This window comes from Bubalus kerabau, chromosome 15 (genome assembly GCF_029407905.1).
Source record: "Bubalus kerabau isolate K-KA32 ecotype Philippines breed swamp buffalo chromosome 15, PCC_UOA_SB_1v2, whole genome shotgun sequence".
Classification (NCBI taxonomy): Eukaryota; Metazoa; Chordata; class Mammalia; order Artiodactyla; family Bovidae; genus Bubalus; species Bubalus kerabau.
In genome coordinates, this window is record NC_073638.1 from 59,176,712 (window position 1) to 59,190,941 (window position 14,230).

The window sequence follows — 14,230 nt, forward strand, 5'->3', positions numbered from 1 at the left end:
AGCCGGAGGATGAGTAAGCTGGGCTCTTTCTGTAACCCCTCCTTCCATTGAGAAGTTCAGATAAGGGAACCATTAGGAAGAAGAGTCTCGAAGGAAGTGTACCCAATACAATGGCCTGGAAGCCCCTCTCTCTGCTCATGACCCAGTAAAGGAAAGTGCAGCTCCAGGCTTCTCTTTGGGAACAGTCATTCTTTGGCCTAAATTGACTGAAGGCCTTTTTGGTGCAATAGCTGCTTATGGGGCTGCATGCATATCTTTAATTACCCGCTGGCTCCAGCTCCCTTCCCCATAGGCCATAACCCTGAGGAAGCAAAGCCTTCAGGCTTTAGTGAGTCAGCGCTAATCAGGCCAGAGAAGAACAAAATGAGGGGAGGGCAGCCACTCTGGGGGAACCTGAGTGCCTGAAGCCAGTCAAGCTGTAGGCAGCTACAAGGTGTGTATGTCTCCTGTGGGTTTTTTGTTTGGGGAGTGGGGTGCTCAGAATGAGGGCCAGAAGGGGAGGTAGAGGAAATGAAGAACCCTTTCAAAAGCAACAGAAGTGATTTCTTCTTGTGTATTTATAATGACAAGTCTTTAAAAGTGAGATTTGTTTGACAATGAGTCATCCCCAACATTTGATGGATATGATTCAGATGACCTTCCCTGACAGCATATTCTGAAAATACAGGGTAAAGTTTCCTGATTGTTCAGAAACCCTCAAAGAGTTCTAAAAGGCAGCATCATCAGCCTGGTTTTTAATCATCTGTATGTTTGGTGGTGTTGTTGATAGGTTGAAAGCAAATAATAACAACCCCTGGCTCTGCTGGGAGGAATGGATGCTTTCCTAGGGTTGGCAATAATTAATTGCCATCAGAGGCAGAGTATAGAAATCAGGTAGAATTCAAGAGTCCTGAGTTTTAAAACTCTCAGTAACCAGCAGGATGACCTGACTGAACAAGATGCTTTACCAACGTCAGATGAAACACGAGGGCAGAGGTAGACTACAGTGTTAAGGTCCTCATCAACCTTCCTTGACAGCCCAGTATTCATGGAGGTTAAGTGTTCATCCTCTGTGACGTCTCAGCATCTCATGCTTATCCCTGAAATAACACTTCTCATAGAATATTGTTGCTGCCTCTCTGGTCTGTTAAGTCCTCTTTAGACTGTAGACAGAATCCCTGCCTCATTCACCAGTTTCCAAGAACTTGGAACATTTTCTCTCTGTTACACATAGTTAGTAGATATTTGTTCAAGTCTGACTGATCTTAGAGTTCCCTATCATTTCCAGCTTCCAGTTTCACTCTTCTCACTGGTTCTAGAATAGAAACTTTGACTCAAGCTTTGGGTGACCTTTGAGTCACTTTAGGGAATCAGCTATGCTAGAGAACTTTTGGGTTTTCACTTTGTTCTTCATGACAATTGTTGTGACCATGAGAATGCACCTCTCAGATATTCACCTATGAGAACATGGCCACCCAAAGGCCTAAGCTGCTGAGCTCTGAAATGCATTTTCATGATTTCAGGACCATTCTTCCCAAAGGCTAATTATAGCCAGTGACTGAGTCCAGTAGGAATAATAATGTAGACCTCTTTCTGGTAGACATGAATCTTCCCTGATGAGTTAACTTTGATATGAGGACTCTTTGGTGGTCTTGCTGAACTCTCCTTGTAACTTCAAACTTGGACTTAGAACTAGTCTAAGACATTTTCCCCCCTCCCTTCCTTCTTTCCTTCTCTCTCCCCTTCATTTGGGGTCATATTTACATCTGATGGCTCTTTCACCATTCCATCTCACAAAAAAATCCCATAATATATTTTATCCAATTTAATCTAGTCTTGGCATCTACTTCTTGGGGGATCTGGACTAACAGAACCATTTTCTCTTAAAGTTTCCTCTACACCATTGGGTTGGTCCCAAGTGTCTTCTTTGCCCTTCACCTACTCTTAGAAAAATGGACCAGGATTAGACTAATTACATTTTCTTTTCAAGGAATTTGGAATTGGTAATAAGTTAGTCTCTGTGCATAGCTGTAACTGAACGTAACAAATGGTAACCATGGACAGCCATCTTCTGATCACCATGAACTTGAAGAAACAGAGAAAGCTGGTCAGGAAAGAAAGAAAACACAATCTCAGTGCCCTAAAGATAGTATTGCCTGAGTACCTGACAACATTTCTCTTCCTTGTTTCAGACCCCCAAAGTCTTCATTGTCCTTAACTCCTGCAAAGTACTTTAGTATCTATCAAATACATTCTATTTTTGGCATAAGCTAGTTTAAACTGAATTTTGTTGCTTACAATCAGAAGAATCTAGACTGAGATTCAGTACTCAACTTAATGAAGTTTCAATAGTGAAATAGGCCCATTGCTTACATATAACGACAGAGCTAAAAGTCATTGATCTATGCCCTATTGCAAGGTGATCATATAATTATCATCCAAACTGTGATGCTTTTGAGAGTAAAAAGGGGTGTTATTCATAGTTGAACTGAAACAATAGGCATAATCCATGACTGCTCTAGACAAACTGGGGATATCATGGTCGCACTATCTCTATAAAAAGAGCCAATCGATAAAATAATTAATGAAACTGGATTCAGTCTGGTGTTATAAACCCCTTATAGCATCATTGAAATTCTAGGCATCTCTAAAATAGGAATTTTTGAGATTTTTTTTTTTCAGTGTTCTCATTTGTCAGACAAGAAAACTGAGGTTCAGAGAGAAGTACTTATCTCAGCTCCACTCAGCTAATTAGTAGAAGAGCTAGACTCGAATCCAGGTCTCTAGTCCAGTGCTCTTCCTTCCATGCAAGAGTTCTCAGAAGTGTTGACTAACTTTTAGGGTAAGTTTATGGCTCCTCTCTCGGCCTGGAACATCAAGGCCATTTGGGGTACATATTCTTAATGAGAGTATATTCCTAAACATTCTTGGGAAGTGTCCTCTTTGTGCCAGTGTGACAAATTGCATTTTCCAAAGATGGTCGCAGTGATATCCTTTATCCCATATGGTCTTCTACAATGGATCCTTGCCGCTTCTCCATCAAGAGGTAGAGTCTATTTTTCCATCACTTTGAATCTGGGTGAGCCCTATGACTGCTTTGATCAAGAGGATATGGTGGAAGTAATGGCAACTTCTTTGCAGTTTTTGCTTGGGCTGTTTAAAATGCTTACCATTGGGAAGTTCCCTTTTGAAGCCCACCCACCATGTTGTGAGAAGTCACACCATCTGAAGAGGCTGTGGTCAGGAGCCCGACTGAGTTTCTTCCCAACAGCCAGCATCAACTCCCAGCCATGTGAATGAGCCATCTTGGACATCCAACCCTGGAGTGGAGTCTTCAGATGACCATAGCCCAGCCAATGTTCAGCTACAATCTCACAAGTGACACTAAGCGAGAATTACTTAGATGAGCTAAGTGATAATAAATTTTTGTTTTCAACCACTAAGTTTGGGAGTGGTTTTTTAGGTGGCAATAGATAACCAGATCATCCAGAGTCCTCTGAGTCCAAAGCAGGTCCAAGCTGGGAATGGATTTCCTTATTTGGGGTAAGTACTAACCTGCTAATTATAGCCACTGAGAATGATCTATTGCTTGTCAAGAGAGCTCTTTTGGGGGAGATGAATGGGGAAACCATTTATGTGAATTTTTATTACTTGAGATAAGAACTGTGAGTCTTTTGGGGATCTTTTCCTGGAACAAACCAAGGTAAATTCCAAAAATACTTGGCACCCCATCCATAATTTGGTCCTCCTCTTACGTGTCTCATTTCCTAAACTCTCTGCTATGGTTTAACGATATCTCATGGCTTTGGTGCTTCACTGACAGTGCTCTTTTCCTGCATGTGCTGTGCTCACGTCATGGTCTCACCCTGGAATTCTAGTCCTATCTCAATTCACCTACTCCACTCTCACTCATCTTTGGTGTGCTTTGAGACTGGACATTCTCCTCGCAGTGAGGTATCCCTGAATATTGTGCCTTTGTCTATCTAAGTAAGTAACATATTTATTGGAGTTGACTGCCAATATGCCAACTTCTCAAGGAGGATTAAGCCTGTAGGTGATGGGATGATCTTTATCTATCTACCTATTATTTATTTATCTACTTATGTATATACTTAATTTGGGGCCTTACTTCTTTTTGAGTCCTTAGCATTTGGTCAGACAATGATCAAGAAATGTTTGATGAAGTAAAACCAAAGAGGGTCAATAAAAATAAATGGAAGGACCTTACTGGTGGTCCAGCAGTTAAGACTTCACCTTCCAATGCAGGGGGTGCCGGTTTGGTCCCTCATCTGGGAGCTGAGATCCCACATGCCTCGTGGCCAAAAAATCAAAGCATAGAAGTAATAGTATAGCAAGCTCAATAAAGACTTTAAAAATGGCCCATATAAAAAAATATTTTTTGATCAATACATGGAAAGTTTTTAGAGAATTTCCTCCCTTTCAACCAGCCCATCTCACTAATGATTACTCCTTCTACCAACAAGAATCAAAATAACAGCAAAAGCAAACATTTATAAAGCATTTACAATGTTCCAAGAACTCGTATAAATGCTGTACATACATAATACATACAATCTTGTAGTTTTACAAGGTGGATATTATTATCATCCCCATTTTAGAGGTGAGAAAATCAAGTAACTTATCCAAGAACCCAGCAGAACTGTGATCTGAACCCATAGCCTCTCTGGAACTAATCTCCATGACTTGACACCCTGGATCCTTCCTACAGTGCTCTGTCTGGGGCAACTTTCTAGTAGTCGGTGTATTCCCTCAGGGAGACAAGGTTACTGAAAGAGAAAGCAAGACAGATAAATAATTTACCACCTGAGCGTTGAGAAGAGATTTCTTGGATTAAGATTCGGGAAATTCAAAAGACATGATTGAGAAAATAAAGTAATAAATGACACAAGTATCCAACTGGCTACAGGCTCATTCTGGCTTTGAAGGTTGCATTTCCCCTGACCTGGCTCCTGCTTCTGCTCCTCCAGTATAATCCCGCCATAAACACAGGTAGATCTCTTCCCACCCACCTCTACCAAAATGAATTTGCTTGTAAAACTTGAGTTCTGTTTTTTTTTTAAAGTGAATCTCCCAAGTTATTAAGGGTGTGCATTGAGCTATGGAACTGGAAAAGGAGTCAGAGAGAGAGAAAGAGATGAAAAGAAGGAGAAAGAATAGAAAAGCTGGAGGGGGTCAGCAGAGAGAGAATGACGGAAAGAATCAGAGACAGAAAGCAACAGTGACACAGACAGACATTACCTGGCTGTTTACTATAATCTCCCGCTGAGTAGGGCACCCACCTCAGTGATTTCCTTGGAAATGCTGCTGAGCCAGCAATAGATCCATTGAGGAGATCAGTCTACTGACCACTGCAATTCCTAAACAGAACAGGAACTTCCTTTTCTGTCTAGAAGTTGCTATTTTCTCTTTGCAGGGGCTGTTGGGAGGCTGTATGGTTCACTGATAGAGTATGGGTTCTGGGGCCAGATTTTGGCATGGAATGCTCAATAGCTGTGGGCCCTCAGGCAGGTTTTGTCATCTTTGTGCTTCAGTTTCCTCATCTGTAAGGTGGGTTTCATAACAGCACCTACACCAGGGTGGTAATCATGAATATGCCACATTGGAGGTACTTGATAAATATTAACTTAAACAGTCTTGGCAAAATATCTAAGACCCAGAGCTCATCCCTTGTCTGCTGAGGGCTGTGGAGCCAAGATTCTGCAGATACTTCTCTCTGTGGTCAGAGGGTAAAAGCCAGAGAGAAGGGTCTCACCTGAGGAAGCAGAGGTCAGGGGAAAGAAGTGTTAAGGCTGGAGAATCACCACTTGGATCACTTCCCACCCACAGTTCGTTTATGAAACAAGCAGTTATTACATTCTTCTTGGCAGGTCCTGGGCTAGAAGCTGAGGGTAGAGAGATGAGTAAGAAGAGCCTGTGCTCTTGAAACCAACAGATAACAGGGAAGAAGACATATATGTGGAATTAAAATGAATAGAATGGGTTCCCAAGGAGATCTGGGTTCAAATCCAGTGATGGATGAGCTAAGTGACCTTAGGTTTATGACTTTTCTGAGCCTCAGATTCCTTTTCATTAAAAAGCAAATAACAATAGAAGTAATAAGAACAACAACAAAAATAATATCTAACTCAAAGTTTTTATGGAGCATAAATTTTAAAACTCACATAAGATACTGAACACAAAGCTTAGCACACAATTCTTGCTCAATAATTATGGAATTAAAAGAAAGGCAATATAATAGAAAGAGTGAGTAGAGTGAAGTCGCTCAGTCATGTCCGACTCTTTGCGACCCCATGGACTATAGCCCACCAGGCTCCTCAGTCCATGGAATTTTCCAGGCAAGAGTACTGGAGTGGGGTGCCATTTCCTTCTCCAGGGGATCTTCCCAACCCAGGGATCGAACCCGGGTCTCCTGCACTGCAGGCAAACGCTTTACCGTCTGAGCCAGCTAAATAGAAGATACGATCGCTTTAAAAGAATTGATAAAGATCTCTGAGGACCCAGAGGGGGTTGGTATTAAACACACTGTGCAGTGAGGAAGAGTGGACCACATGGGAAAGGCTGCAGAGACGGGGACATATTGGAAATTCTTTTTAGAATGATTAGGAGTTTACAGCGGAGAAAAGAGGGAGGAATTCCTGGCAGAGGAAACGACAGAAGTAAAGCACAGAGGAAAGAAAGAGATGGCATGGAAAATAGTATGGAGGTTCCTGGGCATATATCTGGGAAAAAACAAAAACTCTAATTCAAAGATACATGCACCCCAGTGTTCATAGCAGGACTATTCACAATAGCCAAAACACGGAAGCAATCCAAATGCCCATCAACAGATGAATGGCTTAAGAAGATGTGGGAATGTGGTATATATATGGGCTTCTTTGGGGGCTCAGATGGTAAAGAATCTGCATGCAGTGCTGGAGACCTGGGTTCAGTTGCTGGGTTGGGAAGATCCTCTGGAGAAGGGAATGGCAACCCACTCCAATATTCTTGCCTGGAAAATTCCATGGACAGAGACACCTAGCAAGCTACAGTACATGGGGTAGCAAAGAGTCAGACATGACTAAGTGACTAACACACACACATATACACACACAATGTAGTATTAGTCATAAAAAAGAAAGAAAAATGCTATTTGCAGTAACATGGATGGACCTAGAGATTATCATACTAAGTGAAGTAAATCAGAGAAAGACAAATACTATATGATATCACTTTATATGAAATATAAAAAGTAACACAAATGAACCTATATACAAAAGGGGAACAGACTTCAGACAGAAAACAAAATCATGGTTACCAAAGTGGAGATGGATGGAGGGATGGGAGGGACAAATGAGCAGTAAGGAATTTGACAGCTATAAACTGCTATATATAAAATATATAAGCAACACAGATTTACTATATAGTGCAGGGAATTATACTAATATCTTACAATAAGCTATAATGAAACGTAATCTGCAAAAAAAATCCTGAATCAGTATGATGTACACCTGAAAGTAACAGTATTATAAATCAACTATAATTATACATATATATATATGTATGTATATATATATGAAATGGGATGGCAGGTTCAAAGAAGGGAAATCCAGTAAGTTAGGGAAGGGCGAGAGAGGTCAGAGACGAGATGAAAAGGTGAACCAAGCCAGGTCTTAAAGGAGACCTTTTTGAAAAAATATGGAGTTTATTCTTTATGCTGTAGGCCAACATGTCTCAAGTTCTATAAGACAGTCACGCTGGGAGATGTGAGCAAGCAGCCACTGCCCGAACACGGTCTGCTCCCCAATAAGTTCAGGAAATGCTGGGTGAAGCTAAGGTGAGTCCTTTGCTCTGAGGCTGTGCAGCAACTTTATAAAAATAAATTTTATTTTTATAAAAATTCTAAACGCTACATTTCCTTTACATCTATGACTAAATTATTGGCTACATTCCCTATGTTGTACAATACGTCCTTGAGCCTGTCTTGTACCCTGCACTTTGTCTCTCCCACTGCCCTGCCCGTATACGAAGCCCCCCTCCCCAAGAAGAAGTGTAATAGCCTTTCCCCAAATATGTTTGTCCCGTATCCTGTTCTGAGAAATTTTGTTAGGCAAATCCTGCTACAGGTATGAAGTAGAGGCTGAAGCTTCAGACTGGCCTTTAAGCAGATTTATACGACAACAGGAAGAATGGACTGAGGGTGAGGAGACTGAGTGGAGTGTGGGGTAGACCGTAAGCCAGTATTTGTGCTCAGTCGTTCCAACACTTTGCGACCCCATGGACTTTAGCCTCTATTCATGGAATTTCCCAGGCAAGCATACTGGAGTGCGTTGCCATTTCCTTCTCCAGGGCATCTTCCTGACCCAGGGATTGAACCCATGTCTCCTGCATTGGCAGGCAGATTCTTTATCACTGTGCCACCTGGGAAGCATAAATGGCAAGGATCCAAGGCCATGCCACTGGGGTAAAGGGGGGTGAGTAGCAGTAAAGAGTGCAGCCAAACTGGGAAGGTTGGAACCTCAGCTTTGTGTCTTAGTAGCTAGTGACCTTGGGCCAATGAGTCTACCTTTCCATGCCTCAGTCTCCTCCTCCGTAAAATGAGAGTAATAATATGCTCATGGGGATATTGTGAAGATTGAGATAATATTTATAAAGCGCTTAGAATAGTGCCTGGTATATGTTAACACTGCAAGAACATTTGTTAATTAAATGGAGAAGTCAAGATAGAATTCTCAAAGGAGTTTTGTTGGAGGAAATCAGAAAACAGAGTGTGTGCTGTTCAGACGTTGTCTCTGCTCTCTTGTTCTGTGTTGGTTTCTTTTCTTTTTCTTATGGTTCCCACGGCTCCTTTTCTCCCTCTCTTGTTTTGTTTGCAGACCAGGCCAGTCATGTTGCTTGACAAAGAAGCAAACTGGGAATTTATTTGAGCATTCAATGTACATGAATGCAAATAAAACAAAATAAAATAAAATTTTAAGTGATAAACACATATATTATATTAAAATGTATATTAATGCAACATATATAATAAAAATGACATTTATATACAAATTTGAGTGATGGGGGTTACTAATCTTCCCACTCCACACTCAGGAGCTGTGAGCTGTTGGGCTTGGAGGTCTCATCCCCATGTACTTGCTCAGAGATGAAAAAGCAACTGGCCAAACTGAGGATGATTCCAGGATTTAAAGATAGCTATTTTCTTATGACTTGTCTCCAAAATGCAAGCTAAGTTGGTCTGTTGCTCGACTGGAGAAATAGAGGTCTGTTTCTGGAAGAAAGACTGACTGTGCCAGCCTTACTTGAGGCACCATTAGAAAGACTTTGCAAGGTAATCCTGATGATGTGTTATTTTTGTCTAACAAGCTTTAAAGCATCCCCGAAACTCTCTTGAAATGTAAAACTGAGATTATGACCTGGGTCTTCCTGACTCCAAAGTCCTCGCTTTTTCCACTACATTGACCCTTGTAGACAAGTGTAGTGAGTCATCTACTTGTTAATTCAACACCTCTTTACTAGGTGTCTGAGACATGCCGGGAAGTGTGTCGGATGCTTGGGGATGGAGTGCGGAGCAAGTCAGACACAGTTCCTGTTCTCATGGGGTTTCCAGGCTCTGCGGAAGGTGCTAAGCAAGAAATGAACTGCTGCCCGGCAGCACAGGGAGAATGATTCACCCGTTCACATGCACGTCCAGCACTGGCCTCACCCTCTTGGTAAGCCTGACATGAGTTAGGATCCTGGGTGTCATGGTCAAATCAAATCAAAACCAGGGCTAACTTTTGGAATGTGGGGTCTCAGAGAACATGGCTCAGACCAGTTATCTTCCACTTTGGCCACCCATTAGAATCATCTGGGAAATACGTATGCTTAGGTCTTATTCTAGCTAAATGGGATAAAAAAATCTCTGTCTAAGATAATATCATATAAGAAATGAATCGCCAGTCCAGGTTCGATACAGGGTCCTTGGGGCTGGTGCACTGGGATGACCCGAAGGGATGGTACAGGGAGGGAGGTGGGAGGGGGGTTCAGGGTGGGGAACACGTATATGCCCGTGGCGGATTCATGTTGATGTGTGGCAGAACCAATACAATATTTTAAAGTAATTAGCCTCCAATTAAAATAAATAAATTTAAATTAAAAAAAAAGAAAACAGGCTATGGTCTGGAAAGAATAAATCATAAAAAACTAGTAAAGGTCTATGAAGAAATTAATTTTAATAAAGTTTAAATTTATGACACACACAAAAAAAGATACAGACTAAGACCTGACCCAGAGCTTGAGAAGACGCTCTCTCCACACATCTGCCTGTGTGTGAAGAAAATGTGCTTGATCTTAGAAGTATGTATGGAATGGCCTTAAACTCAGCTCTAGGAATGGATGATCAAAGCTGGAATTCTGGCTCTACTGCTTGTTAGCTGTGTGTGGGTGTATGGATGTGTGTTAGTTGCTCAGCTGTGTCCGACTCTGCGACTACATGGACTGTAGCCCTCCAGGCTTCTCCATCCACTGGATTTTCCAAGCAAGAATACTGGAGTGGGTTGCCATTTCCTTCTCCAGGGGATCTTCCTGGCTCAGGGATCGAACCTGGGTCTCCCACATTGCAGGCAGACTCTACCATCTGAGACACGAGGGATGCTCAGCTAACTGTGTGACCTATGTTATTTGACCTCACAGAGCTCCAGTTTTCATTTAAGAGGATTAAATGAGTTAGTAGATGTCACTGTCTTAAAAGAGAAAATGTATAGCAAATACTTAGTTGGTTCTCATTGTTTTTCTTGTTATCAGAAAGTCTCACAGACAAATATGAAGCTCGGAGGAGTACCCTTAAGCTCTTTCCTGGGATTCTTGCTGTGTCCCTTCTTCTGTGTTCAGGCAGGTCTTCTCACATCGTTTGGGTTTCCTATTGTCCTGAGTGTCTAAAGTGCCACATTCTGTACCCCAGTGTCTCTTGTACTTGTTCTTTGGCTTTGGGTTGTTTGTGGTTGTTGTTTAGTCTGTCAGTCATGTCTGACTCTTTTGCAACACCATGGACTGTAGCCCGCCAGGCTTCTCTGTCCATGGGATTTCCCAGGCAAGAATACTGCAGTGGGTTGCCATTTCCTTCTCCAGGGGATCATGGCTTTAGGTACTGTGGTATATTAAAAAATGGCTTCAGGGCTTCCTTGATAGTCCAGTGGTTAAGATTCTGCCTTGCAATGCAGGGGATAATGGTTCGATCCCTGGTCCAGGAAGATCTCATATGCTGAGGGGCAACTAAGCCCGTGTGCCACAACCACTGAGCCTGAACTCTGGAGCCTGTCCGCTGCAACTACTGAAGCCCACGTGCCCTAAGGCACACCAAGAGAAGCCACTGCAATGAGAAGCCCGAGCACCACAACTAGAGAGAGCCCGAGCACAGCAACAAAGATACAGCACAGCCAAAAATAAATTAAAAAATACATTTAAAAAATGGCTTCAAATTCTTTGCTACTCATCCTTTTGAGACAGTCTAATTTCTGTTCTCTTGAATCGAGGTTGAGCTTAGTGTTTCTCTTGATCAATAAAATGCTATGGAAATGGTGTTCTGCAACTCTGAGACCATGTAATTAGAAGTCTTGGAGCTTCAGCCTGGGCGTCTTCGAGCACTCACCCTGGGAAGCCAATTGCCATGGATGATGTCTAACCACTGTGAGGCCACCAGGCTAGAAAGAGCACAGGCAGAGGCCACATGGGGTGGTCCTGAGACTGCAGGAAGAGGGAGATTTACCTGAAAAGCTCCCCACAGCCAGTCTTACCAGATGCCCCAGGCTTCATGTGGAGTAAGATGAGTTGGCCCTGCCAAGCCTGTTCTCAGTCACAGGTTCAAAAGCACAAGAGATGAATAAGGCTTAAGATGGTTTGATTTGTAGCTATAGGTAAGGGGAACAGAAATTTGTAAACTCAGTGAAGGAGCTGCTTCTTTGGGAGACTGGAGCCATGCCTATAACATGATATGGATGTCCTGGTTGAAGAAGCACATTTTGTGAAGCTGAGTGATGCTGGCCTCAGTAATTCTGTGGTCTACTTACATGTTCTTAATTTAACTTCAAGAGTCCTCCCATTGCTGGAAAGTTTGCTCTTGTGTTCTCTACAGCTGAAAGCATATTCTAGAAGACGGGTGCTGAGGATAACTGGGAGGCAGAGCTGATTCACAAAGCCACGACTAAGAAAGGAAATGATTCATATATTAAGAGTGTGAAATTCCATTCAACAAAACTCTATTGTACATCCAGGATGGGCCAGTGTAGGTTCGAGAGATGCACAGATGAAATCCTCATGGGTGTGTGGGTGGGGCGAGGGACTAATAATCGCCTTCCGTTTTGGTGAGAGTCCACCGAGAGGTCTCAATGGGGCATGAGAGGGTATGTTTAACTTTACCCAGAGAGGCCAGAAAAGACTTCAGGGAAGAAGTGGTGCATCAGTGGAGTATTGAAGGATGAAGAAAGGTTTACCAGGAAAACACAGAAGAGACAGCTGTAGCTTGGGGTTAAATACATGCAATCTGGAAGCAAAAATGCATGTACCCATTCCTAGTTCTATCACCGTCAGCTTTGTAGATTAAGATAACCTCTCTGAGGTTACTTAACCTCTCTGAGCCTCAATTTCATTTTCTACAATAGGATCAACAATTGTAGTGCCTTAGAGGATTATTCTGATGGCTGAGTTAAAACATGTAAATCTCTTAACATAGTGTCTAGTACTTTGCAAGCATGCAATAAATGTTGACGCCAACAGAGAAAATTGCCCGTGCAAAAGTATAGAGGCCAGAAACAGCACAGGAGAGTGGGTGAGCTGCTGGGGGTTCACAATGACGAGTACAAGGAGCTGATGGGGACACAGGGGATGGGGTGAGCTGGCAAGCAGTGGGAGATGAAGGCACAGATGACAGCAGGGACCCATCATGAAAAAGCTCTCACGCAGGGCATGGATTTTCTCTCCTAGGGTAGTTATTCTTCACCATGATGTGTCTCTGGAAGGAAATATCAGAATCACTGGGTAGGCAGTATATTTTGTTCAAAGCGTTTTCAACATTATACATCCCCACTGTTTAGATAATGCGCAAAGGCAGGAGAACGCTTCTCAACACACAAGGCACTCTGTCTTCAGAGTATGGGGAATCTGCCACTTCAGAGAAAGAAGAGGCTGTAGGGCATATCCAAAGCTCAGCAAGAATGAGACTTTTTTTTAATCTTGGGATGTGAGGAGCTGAGAATACTGGAGTGGGAAATAGGGAGCCACTGAAAGTTTGCAATCAAGCGAAAGTCATGATAAGCCTTGCATTTTAGAAACAGGACTTTGGGATCAGTCTGAAGAAAACGTTGGACAGTAGAAGAAGCCGGTGAGTGCTGGAAGCAGATGGATGAATAGGAAAATTTTGCAATAGTCTAGTCCACGGGGTCGCAAAGAGTCGGACAGGACTGAGCGACTTCACTTTCACTTTCACTTTGGATTTCTCTGCCCATGACAGGGCCCTTGGCCCTCATTGTAAGCATCTCCCTGCCTTGCCTCTCAGATAAGTTGGAATAGATACATCCTGTGAATGCAGATTTGTGAGTTCCTACACTGTGGCAGGCCCTTTGCTAGGCAATAAAAGTGAAGATCTCAACTGTTCTCTCCTGGGATTATCTCATTGTATATAGTCAAAAAGAACACAAATAATCTTGACCCAGTAATTTGTGGGTTTTTTTCAGCTGAGAGACAGAACCACAGGAAGGTCATTTCTTAAAACCCATAATCAGGCAGATTTCCCCCAGGCTGTCTTTGCAACCAGGTGCAGACCTCATTTCGGAATCCTGCCTGACTCAAGAACACTGCCTTTGCTGTAAAGCAGAGACTTGAGGGGAAAGGAGGGCAGCCAAAACCATTCTGTCTTCACACCCAAATCCCTGGGGATTAGACTCATCATCATATGGTGACTGGGAGGCTTCTGACAGGAAAAGCCAAGACATAAATCCCGTCCATTGTAAAACCACGCGGGAAGTAGGCCAGCCCATGTTTGAGCGCCTCATTCACAAAAGCCCTCTGATCTCCAGGAGCATCGCTCAGCATCTGAATGCCTGTGGCTCCCCACCTATAAAGCCATGGGGCCAGCCTGCTGGCTGCTGCCGCCTCCTCCCCAGGGAAGGAGGGAGATGCCTGTGTGGAGGCTTCCACCATCTCCAGCTCTGAGTTCATTAGCAGAGGGTGCTTCTTGGAAATGTGATGTCTTCTGGTGTAGCGATGCTTCATTTCAAAC

The 14,230-nt window shown here is 42.9% G+C and overlaps 1 long non-coding RNA gene across 1 annotated transcript; it reads left to right on the forward strand.

The window, feature by feature from the left end:
• Positions 1-2,352: 2,352 nt before the first annotated feature.
• LOC129628296 (uncharacterized) lies at positions 2,353-11,481 on the forward strand. Its single transcript, XR_008702759.1, has 5 exons — positions 2,353-2,821; positions 2,956-3,025; positions 3,121-3,522; positions 9,496-9,689; positions 11,178-11,481. It is a non-coding gene; the product is annotated as an uncharacterized LOC129628296 (long non-coding RNA).
• Positions 11,482-14,230: the final 2,749 nt, after the last annotated feature.